General features: G+C 35.2%; 1 pseudogene; it reads left to right on the top strand.

Annotated features, from left to right (window-relative positions):
* The first annotated feature begins 3,771 nt into the window (after positions 1–3,771).
* On the top strand, positions 3,772–4,538 carry LOC122107557 (annotated as a pseudogene).
* Positions 4,539–12,281: the final 7,743 nt, after the last annotated feature.

Raw genomic sequence — 12,281 nt, 5'->3', positions numbered from 1 at the left:
TTACTTTGCAATGCTAGATATATCAAAAGCATCCAATAAAAGGTTTTAATACATTATAGATGATACCACACATCTTACCTTTAATCAGTTCTTGAATACGGTTTTTCTAAACATGAATATCACATCAACAGTCCTTTCTCTGATGAGATTCCTGTCATTACCGTTTCAATGGCTGGCATGTTCTCTGCCACAATGGTTGTTCATCTTCTATCCTGATGACAACATAAAAAAATCAAGGATGATCATGGGCATGGATCTCTTCCACAGGTATATTTGGTGGTAAGTACAATGGCAGAAGTTTAGGCCATAAGTCTATTTCTTTGTTTCTCCTTCCATTGGACAATAAGCAAAAAAAGTAAAAGGAAAAGAAAGAATAAATTTGAATTTCCTTGAGCTTTCTAAGTCTTGTGTAAGTTTGGATACGGAGTTTTTGGTAGTAAATCACTGGCAGGTATATGCCATCACATTGCAGTTGAGCAGCTTTGTTTTCAGTAATTTTCTTTGCTGATTCTCTCATCATTACTAACTCCTTATACTCTACTAGAATTACAGTAAGCTATACTTTACCATTTAACAATGTATATATTATATATGATTAATAGTATAAATGATGCACTATAAACTCTATATTTATATACTGTATTATATATTAATATATTGTATACCTTATATTTTGTATAGGACAATATTAAGATCCCTAATATTAAATCCATGGCATCCCAGTCCCATTTTCTTTCAGCTGTTTCTCTTTCTATATCCACTTTGTATATGCCTCTTGAAATGGGAAAAATAGTGTCATTTTTCCCTCACCCCTCCTTCATGCTTGATCCCATTGTAGTCTGTAGTATCTAGTTTAGGCATTCTCTGAATTGTGACCCAAGTCCTGGACACATATGACCTAAAAACCCACTGGGCATATTTTAATTAAGCAGCAACAAAAATTTTTATCTATTTCCCTTTTGCTTAATTTAATGGATTCTGATTTATTAATTTCACTTTTGCTTGGTTCATTTCTAGGAATGCACCAATACTCTAACCACAGAACACTTTCTAAACTAGTTATCTTTTCTTCTCTTTGTTCTACTTACTTTCTTCAGAAGATCTGTTGTACTCTTTATGGTTCAATTGCTGTACATATTTTGAGACCAAACAGTCTTCTATTTCAGTACCTACTTTCCCGAATCTACTTTCCTGTGTGCAATTGCTCACAGGATTATTTTTCTATTTAGTTGATCTTGTGACACAGCACAGTGCTCTCAGATAGGAATTCATTATCCCTATGCTATCCAACCAATTTCTTTTGCATTAAAGTACAAATGGCATTGCCCTCTACTTCATCTTTCCCTCCTTCCCTTTCCTTCCCTTCCCTTTCTTTCCTTCCCTTCCCATCTCTGCCTCTCTCTCTCTCTCTCTCTCTCTTTTCTTTACTTTCTGTTCTCTTTCCTTCTTTTTGATAATGGTGACTAAAGTCAGGGCCACATGCTTCTTGGGTAAGCACGCTACCATTTGATTCATGCCTCCAGTCATTTTAAATTTAGTTTGCTTTTCAGATGGAGTCTTATTTGCTTGGGCTAGCCTCTCAGATTATGATCCTCCTACCCAAGAGTTACTACAGTACCAAGGGTTACATATCACCAGAAACAAATTACTACTTATAGATACTTTGAACTAGAAACTATTATAAATGACCTCACCTACTACTTTTGACTCCCTAGATTTCAACTATAGGAATATCATGTGTGTTCTTGTCACAGAAGTCATTGTGACTATCTCTAATGCCTATTAAATGTCTTCAATTCTATTGCTGCCACCTTAATCAAGTCTACCAACATCTCTTTCCCAAATTTGTTTTCCCAAATCTGTTTTCAAATTTGCTCCCAATTCTGTAGCCACTTACCTTACTTCAAACCTTATATTATGACCTATTAACTAAAAATCTTTCAAGATAAAACCTGAAAATCATGGATCATCGGTATTTGTAAGATCAGAATTGGGCCTCAACATCCCAATGACTTGTCCTGTGTACCCTTATACTCTATAACTCAGCTGAATAGAATTTCCCTTAGTCTCTTGTATCTCTTTTAGTTCTCATTTCCTCTGTATTTGTATTTCAACTGTTGTTGAAAATACTTGTTTTCAGTGGATTTTTTGTTCTTTATATATATATATATATATATTTGTTGTTTTTATTGTAAAGATACTGTACAGAGGGCTTATTGTTACATCCTATCAAGCATTGTTATATCCTCCTTTATTTTTCCCCACCATCCCTTTCCTCCCCACCTCCCTCAGTGGTTTTCTTTGCTGATTCTCTCACCATGGCTAACTCCATGCACCCTACTAGAATTAAAGTAAGCTAATAATTCTATACTCTTTTTAAATATTTTTTTCTCTTTCTTTATCCACTGGCAATGCAAAAATGGTGGTATTCTTATCGTCGTTGTCGTCGTCATCATTATCATCATCATCATCATCATCATCATCATCATCATCATCATCTCTGCAACCCCCGTCACACCTGTTCCCATTGTAGTCTGACTGCTTCCTTCCTCTGCTTGGCTCATTCTCATTTCACAGAAATGACCATGCCTCCCCTCTCTGGATTTCTCAGATCCTAATTACCTTCTGTGTCTTAACAGAATACATTTCTTGGATTCAAATCAGAGAACCACAAAATGTCTCCATTTTTAAAACATTTACTTTGATCTAATACATTTAAGCACAGAGTCACTCAACAATTTTTTGATGTAGGACAATGGGCCTTAACTTGGACATAAACCCACTGATGACCCATGTTGCCTTTCTGAAGCATAGTATAGATACAATCTGTAACTTCTAGTTTTATCTTCTTTAAAGTGTATTGTAAACTTAAGGCATTTGGAAACCAATCTGAATGGAGAAATGTTCTGAGTCTTTTCCCTATGTGCCCTCTACCTATTTTATTGAGCCTTTCCAAAATAGTTAACTTTCAAAGAAACAATTCTTGCATTTTATATTCTATTTCACAGCAATGTTTAATCATGTTACATGGTTACAATAATAAGTCAACTGGCATAAATAGTTTGAAAATAAACACAAGTATTTCTTGGCAGGCATGCAGCTGAATCAATGAGAGAAGTCTGTAGGCTTACTGGAGTGTAGCCTACTGGTTATGAGCTTTCACTGAGTCCTGAATATTAATCAGGTTGTTGCAAAACAAATTGACAGCATTGGCTACTATATCAAGTCAGTTAAATGGAGTTCTGTTAAGAGCATTTCTGCAAACATAGTTTCCTCTCTTCCACATTGACTGTAGGTACTGTGAAGACAAGGAAATATGCATATCTTAGGAATGAAAATATTAACAAATATCTAGGGTAACTCTCATCCTTTGTCCTTGCTTAAGTATTATTAAGCTCTTAGAAGAACTTGATTTTTCTGGATAATTTTCTCATGCTACAAATAATTCTGCTTTTCTACCTTTAGTGTGTTCTGTACTTTCTCCTACCATTAAAATGTTCTTAATATTAACACTTGATTTTGCTTATTTTCCTTTAGGTTAATATGTATCACTTGAAGAAAAGAAACATTTTACTTTATATATTATATTTAATATATAAATGGCATTCTTTTTGCTTCTCAAATTAATTGATAAAAATGAATACTGCCACATTGTGCTTAGGAATAAAGTATAACTATGTATGCTAAAATAAGTGCTGATTAAAAGTTTAAAATAAAACAAATATATACAACGACTCTGCCAGAGGTGGGGAGGGGCTGGGTGGAGCAACAATGGAGGGTCAGCACTGGCTGCCGCTGGAGGCCAATCCTGACGTCACTAACCAGCTTCTCAAATATTAGGTCTACATCCTAACTGGCAATTTGTCAATGTTTATGGGATGGATCTTGAACTTCTTAGCATGGTACCAAGACCAGTGTGTGCAGTGTTACTTCTCCTCCCTCCTACAGAAAAGTATGGGGTATTCAGAACAGGTGAGAAAGAAAGAGTAAAATCTCAGGGACAGGATGTTACCTCATCAGTGTATTTCATGAAGCAAACTATCAGCAATGACTGTGGAACAATTTCGAACAACAAAGACAAGATGAACTTTGAATCTTTATCAATGTTGAAAGAGTTCCTGGAGGAGTCTGTGTCTATGAGCCCTGAAGAACAAGCCAGGTACCTGGAGAACTATGATGCTATTCTAGTTACTCATGAGACTGGTGCCCATGAGGCCAAAGGCACCAAGCCTAGATGAGAAAGTAGACTTCTTTTTATTGCATTAGTTCATGTAGACAGACATCTCTATGAATTAGATGGGCAGAACCCATTTCCAATTGACCATGGGAAAATTAGTGATGAAATGTTATTAGAGGATGACGTAGAAGTTTGCAAGAAGTTTATGGAGCATGACTCTGATGAACTACAGTTTAATGTAATTGCTCTTTTTGCAGCACAGCTGGACAATAATGGAAACACCAAATACTGTATTATTTGCAACAGAAGTTACATTCTCACTTTCATAGACTCAAAATGTTTGATATTTTCAGTACTTTGATTAAACTTTATGTGAATTGAAAAACAAACAACTCTGCCTTAAAAATAACATTACTTTGGATGATGAGGAAACAGAGGTGAAAAGGTTAAATACTATAACTTCATAAACAGTATCTCCTTCAATCAGCTAATTAGGGAAGACCTCTTCTAGGAATGGAAATAAAGTACTTCCTTGGGCCCTATCAATTGTTTTACTTGCCAGCTGCTTGAAGTTTTATTTTCAGACTCACAAGTAAAGAGTAACACAAGAGAAACAATGGGGGAATGCTTAAGAGAAAAGATGCAAACTTGAGTAATATGGAAGCTGTTTTGTGGAGTTTCAGGTGGAAAAGAGGCTGGAAAATTAACCAGACCCAAGTTATAGACTTACCTATGCATTACTTAATCCATGGAATGAAAACATTTGTATAAGTTATCCATGTCATTTTCCTTCTCCACAGAAGATACTATGCTTCCTATATTGTTTTGGGAAACTTCTGGGATTTGATTAGAGCTATATAAAATTGTGAATGAGAAAAAAAATTCCCACTTGGTGTTTAGAAAAAGAGATCTAAGCTGCAGGCTGCAAAGATGATGAGATTAGCAAATGGAGGCAAATAAAAACTCGGCAAATATTGGTGTGTGAGGGAAGGAAAGAAGGAAATTGTAGAGGTAGAATGCTCAGTACAGAATTCCACTGAATCACTAGAAGTATATCATGTCTTTATTGGTGAATTTCCTAAACTTCCAATCCTCTTTTATTGTATCCAAGTCAGAGATTCAACATTTTGTGTTTCATAGCAAGTTATTCTCTTTCATATCACTTCATTAAAAGACATTTAAGGTATACTGTTCTTCCTATCACTACTCAATTTTGGTTTTTGTGTTTTTCAGTTTTATTTGGTAAAGATATAAAGTGTGAGGCTACTTTCAATATAATTAAATTGTAATATATTTTAATTTTCCTTCCTTCTTTCTTCCTTCCTCCTTTCTTTTCTTCCTTTTTTACTTTTTCTTCCCTCATCCTTCCCAATCTTTCTTTACTTGCTTTTTAGCTTGCTTGTGTGCTTGCTTCCTTCCTCCCTTCCTCTCTCTCCCTCATCTTCCTTCTTTTTCTTCTTTCTCTTTCTTTCTCTTTTTTCTACAAATTCTCTTATTATACCCAAGTAAGAAGAGTTTCAATTTTCCAACTTTCAAATCATGTCAATCACTTTCCTAAAAATGTGGTTTCCCCTACAGTGAAATTGGTTACCTTTACTGAAAATTATAAATGCAAAGTCATACAAAATCAAAGAAATAATTGCTAACCCCATTTCAATATAATTGTGTAGCTTTCTGTTTCCATTTCTGGTCTATTATTTGTTAAGACTGTAGCTTTAGGCAAGCCACAAAATCCCTTCAAGTCTCTTGCTACTCCATGTAGAATGTAGGATTGACAATGGCATCTAGGGTTGATTTGAAACTGAAATAAGAAAAACATGGAAATCAGCATAGGGATTGCCACATAGATAAAGATTTGGTAGGTGTAGCTTTGACTGCTATAACACAGAAGTATTTTTATATTTGAGACCTATTATTAGGGTAGATTATAGATATGCTATGAAACTGTTGAAATATTGCCCCAAATGAGTTACACTATCAATATAAAATACAGGATATATTTCTAAGACCCTCCATCACATGAAAAAGGAAGATGGCAAACTATCTCACCAGTAAATTTTTCTATACTTACATGTTGAAATGATAATTCATACTATTTTAACTTGCTTTTGACATTTTTAATCTAACTTCTAAAAATTTGTGGAGCACATTACATATCTATAGATAATGATTATTACCAACCAATGAGTAAGTTTTATTTAGAAGCCTCATTCTAATATTTAACATAAGAAATGTTCCCCATAATGAATTTTTGTTATATGAATTAATGTCTTCTATAAATATTTTAAATATTTTGAAATTTTTTATTACAGGTGATAGAGGATATGCTCTCTTTGAAGATTATATAGGATTTGTTTGGAGATACTGGGAAATATCATTTACTTTTAAATGATTTGTCAATATACTTAGATAATAAAAGATTATATTGTATTTACAAGTTGTACATTTTGTGTAGGATGTAAAAATGATAGTGAAGATTTACTTAAAAATTATACACTTATGTGCCCAGTTAATTAAATATATATGGTTAACTGAAAACCGAGTAAGTAGGAGGACTTAATTTTTTCTTAATAAAGCATTCAAGTTATTAAAAGATCATTCTTTGATTGTAGTTAAAAAGTTGTTACAGTATTGGGAATGTGGCTTAGTGGTAGAGTGCTTGCCTAGCATGCATGAAACCCTGGGTTCAATTCCTCAGTAACACATACACAGAAAAAGATGGAAGTGGTGCTGTGGCTCAAGTGGTAGAGTGCCAGCCTTGAGCACAGTGAGGCTCAGGGATAGCCCAGACCCTGCGTTCAAGCCCCAGGACTGGCCAAAAAACAAAAGTAGTCACAGAGAAGCCTATGCAAGGAAAATACTGTCTAAAAAGTTGTTGGAAATATAACATCCTCTATAGTGGTAATTATCCTTTTTAGAGTGACTTTAACCTTTAGTACCATTTGACTCTGATGAAGCTTCAAGTCACTAGGCATGTAAAAAAGGGGGAGGGGCTTGTAAATTCACCAGAAGCCTCATGATAAAGGCCTTGGTTTCCATCATTGTACTGAGATGATCTCTAATACCAGCTTAGAGGATGATCATGTCTGGCAAATTCAAATAAGCAAGTACACACATACACCTTCTTAAGTATGCTGCACTCCCAAAGAGAACAGTGCTAAGTACTCACCGACTATTATAACAAAGAAAAACAACATACTGCTGAAATAATCTGAAGAAAAGGAATGCATATTGCTAGACTTTCCCCTGGGGAGGATTGTTTGTCTGAATCAAGCTGTGCTCCGTAGTTGTGGAGCTTTGGGCTCTATGGTTCTACTCTGTGTTTGGCTTCAAGGAACAGAAAATCAAGCAACATGATTTTGATTTAACTTTTTTCAACACCCTCCTCTCCATGGGGCCCTTTCCCACTAGGATCCCTCACGTAACTTGTGCCTCTGATTGGTCCCTTGGCTATCTCTGCTCCACATTTTCCTTTCAATTGTCATACATTTTTTTGATAGAACTCTCCTCCTACTTTAAGAGCCATGTGTTCATTCTTTACTGCATTCTCTCCCTAGCTTCATCAAATCTGTGACTTTAATTACTTTAATCTGTATCACGCATAAAATGATACAGAAACACCATTCCAGTGCTGATCTCTGCTGATAATAACCCAGTATCTCCTGCTACCTATCTCTTATTTGGATGTCAAACCAGCATTTCACACTCAACATGTTCAACGAGTTCATTGCTTTTGTTCCCTTTAGGTCAGTTTCTCCCTTGTGTTAGCACTACAATATCTCTACACTTACCAGTCAGAAATTAGAGTGTTATCCTCAACTAACCCCATTCTCTCAACTTTCTACATTCAACCCAGCACAAACCAGTCTGGCACATTCTCCCTTGTAAATATCTTCACAATCTAACCATGACTCTCCATTTCCATACCACTCCCATAGAAGAAATCATCATTATCTTTCCCAGGACTTATTGCGGCAGCTTTGACTTCCAATCTGGCAACCCCTTCCAATCTGATCTCATCTGGAAGCTCAAGCAATTTTGGAAATCGAATTATGTCACTCCCAAATGAAGTCTTTCTTGCCCCTTGTTTTCCCTGTTATAAACTCAAGTTCTTAAATCCCTAATATCATACTCCATGTTTTTATTGTCCCTCTGTTTCTGTGTTTGTCTCTGATCCTCCTTTGCCATGTCCCTATGTCTTTCTTTCCTTCAGAAATTTGCAATTATTTTTCTGTTTTCCATTTTTGTCTTTCAACTTTCTCTTCCTTGTCTCACAAACTCTAATTTATCTTTGGGATTCAACCTAGATGTCACATTTATCAAGATGTATTTTTTTATTCCAAGGAAAAATGAGGTTACACATTCATTAGCTTTTGTAGTATAATATTTCCGCATTTATAGTAATGGCTACCTTGTTTTATTATTATTTATTTGTGAGCCTCCTCAATGTAAGATTCAATTTCTTTAAAAACAACAATTACACTGTATTCGATATTATGTCTGTAGCACCTAGAGTGATATATGGATATACTGAAGGAACAGCACGCAGTACTTAGCCAAATGGCTGGCACACAGTAGCCACTGTAATCCTTTAAATTTTAGATTTTCTCAGTGGATACTAGAAAGGAAGAGATTCTACAGAAAAGAGAGTGTATGATCTTTTCAACTTTCCAAATGGAGTCAAACTTTATTGTTAAGAATATTCTGTTCCTTCCTCCCAACCCCAGTAGTGGGGTTTGAATCCTAGGTAAGTACTCTACTACTGGAGCTTAGCCCCATATCATCTGTTTGTACTTTGTTTTTGAGTCCCAAGCTGGCCTCAATCTCCTTCCCGCCTCTGCCTCCCTAGTAGCTGTGAATTACTGGCATTTACTAACATATCTGGTACATTCTATTTTCTTAAATTCTCATCCTACATGCTAATTCTTTGGCCATTTATTTCAATTTTTCTAAGGACACACAGAGATCTTATTCTAAATTTCGGGTTAAACAAACAGGGTCAAGCCAAGTGTCAGTGGCTCATGCCTGTAATCCTAGCTACTCAAGGCTAAGATTTGAGGACCGTGGTTGAAAGTCAGCCAGGGCAGGAAAGTCTCTGAGACACTTATTTCCAATTAACCACCAGAAAACTGGAAGTGGTGCTGTAGCTCAAGTGGCAGAGTACTGGCCTTGACCTGAAGAGCTGAGGAACTGTGCCCAGGTCCAGAGGTCAAGACCCATGACCAACAAAAAAATATTTGTTTAAAAAAAACAGGATCAGAATCCTAGAATGAAAATTTAAAGTGTTGTTGCCTCCTCATTGTTAGTCCATTATAATAATTTACCAAATATATTGCTCAGGGTTCTCAAAAGACCAAAAGCAAAAATCTCACATTAAAAACAAAACAAAACAAAATCAAAACATTTTATTCCCTTACCTTTAATTCAGTATAAATTTGAGTTTATAACTTCAAGATACTCCATATTTAATATCAATCAATCAAATGATCAAGGATGTTTTTCACACTTAGACCCATGATGGCATTGCATTAAGCATAGGAAAATATCAAAAGACCTTGCTGTGTCATGAGTTAGGTGCTGCTACATATAACCCAAGCCTGCTTTGTACATACGATAAATGAGGTGGGATGTATCATTCATTCTTACTGTCATACAGACAGCCAATAATGTAGCTGTCCTTGTTTCTACAAATTAGTTTTATTATGGAGTTCTGCCATAATACTCTGGCCAAATGGGATGAATTCAGATCTCCTAGACTGGAACAATTTTAGATGAGCAAAAAAAGTACTGAATCAATCCTCTGAAACTATTCCATTTGTAATTTATATGTGTCTGAAAGAATTAAAATAAATCTTAATTAAAAATAAGAAAAAAAATCTAAAGGCTTTTGCTTCTGAGAAATACAAGGGCTATTTATAATTCATATTTCCAGCTTTCAGGACTAAAGAACACATAGCATATAAAAAGAAATCAGTCTACATATTTAGAATGTAATAAGAAGTAAATAAATTATAGTAGCTGTGCCTCCACCCTGTGTTAGTGCATCAAAAGGTTGGTAGTGACTGTTCAGTAACAAACTGATGGACTGCCATTGCTGATGCATGATGCTGAAGGTACTAAGATATTATGGGATATGAGGATTGCCTGAAGCTTCTTATACACTTCTATGTACTGACTAATAACTTTATTTTGGCATACATACCTTGGAACTAGGGCTAGAAAGCCATAGTGATGTTGATATGAACCACATGATCTCAGAAAGGAAGACCTGAATTCATCATTATCTTATTCATTTATGGGAGTTCTGAAATGCTTAAAAAACACCTGGGATAATGTGTCATTTTTTTAAATGAGTAATATATAGGAATATAACTAACCCAAGCTTAGAGTACCTAACAAATCTATAACAGACTGGACATTTTCAAAGGGTAAAATAAATCATCTTAAAATAATCCATATTATTAAGAAGATATATCGGTGATTTTCTACTAGCCCCCAAAGTCCTTTTTTCTTTTTTCTTTTTTTTGGGTCCGGTCATGGGGCCTGAACTCTGGGCCTGGGCGCTGTCCCTCAGCTCTTTAGCTCAAGGCTAGCGCTCTATCACTTGAGCCACACAGCGCCACTTCCGGCTTTTTTCTTAAGTGGTGCTGAGGAATCGAACCCAGGGCCTCGAGCATGCAAGGCAAATGCTCTACCACTGAGCCACCTTCCCAGCCCCAAAGTCCTTTTTTCTATCAGTCTCTTTATTGATAGGTTTTGTATACATTTGAAATTACAAACCAGGGTAAATTTCTCTAAGAGAAATTTGTCATCACGACTAAGCATTTATCAATGCTGAGAGATATTATACAGAATATGATGGTTGTTTGATACGTTTTTAAAAGTCAAAAATACATTTTTATAATTAAGGGAGACATTATTTTCCAGAATACTAAAGTTTAAATTGATGATATGGTGTGCATATTTTAGAGTTTCAGCTAAACTAATAGAAAACACAATGAAGAATTGGGCAATAACCCACTTTCTATCATAGAGATGTATGAAAGATGACTTGTATTTGAAGAACAGAAAATATTTTCTTATTTTTCTATGAAGTAGATTTTTTTCTTGTTTTTTTATAGGATCAAGAGATCACATTTGTAGTTATAATCAAAATCTTCAAAATATGAATCAAGGAAATAGGAGAGAATATGAGCTTATACTTGTAGTTTGGAAAAGATATCCATGTTATGATATAGCCAAACTAACATTGGTTAGGATAATGCAAAAGGAATTTGGCTTAGAATATGGAAAACCATGAGTCATTTGCTGTCCCAGTTTTTTCCTCTTCCCATTGAGTGTTATCAAATGATAGTAATACATATGTTACAATCTGATATAAATAAATAAGTAAACAAATACAAACAGTGAAGGTAGGTGAGGTAGGGTGGAGACAAAAAGAAGAAACTAGTTGAAGGCCAAAAATTAGGTTACTTACATATATTGTAGAGCTAATGGCTAGAAGAACATGACTATAGGCCTAAGTATAGAAATCACCCCTGAAGACTTGGGAAAATTCACATCAGAACCAAGAAATTCCAGGTAGTTGTAGGTTTCTCATTCCTAAGGGTAGGCAAAATGAGACTAAAATTTACCATAAATATATTACTTACTTCACAATGGATAAAGCTGGGATTGTGAGTGAATCACGATATTGCTTTATACTGTAACATTACGTTTACAGAGATAAATTTGCCCACAGATTTTGAGGAATAAGCACAATAACTAGGCTGCTCACTCATTAACTTTGAAGAGTATAACAAAATGCCAACCATGAGAGAACTATTGGCTACCATGGCTAGAGCCATGTGCCACTTTTACAATGGAACCAGATCAGAATTTAGAAAATGAAGAGGATTAAGGGAGTCAGATACAAATACTGAAAATTAATTTTTACAGTTAAAGTAGAAAATGAGTTAAGGAGATGAATATAGTGTGATATAGGAAAGAATAAAGAATTCCAACACGGAATAAAATTTAGTAAACAGTGACCCCCCTCCCCCCGCTCCCACCCACCCATCCTCCAACCCCCGGAAACTAATTTCAGTTAAATATAAAGGCCTAC

This window comes from Dipodomys spectabilis, unplaced genomic scaffold, assembly GCF_019054845.1.
Source record: "Dipodomys spectabilis isolate Male_0828 unplaced genomic scaffold, ASM1905484v1 ptg000051l, whole genome shotgun sequence".
NCBI lineage: Eukaryota > Metazoa > Chordata > Mammalia > Rodentia > Heteromyidae > Dipodomys > Dipodomys spectabilis.
This window is presented reverse-complemented; position numbering and strand designations above follow the sequence as displayed.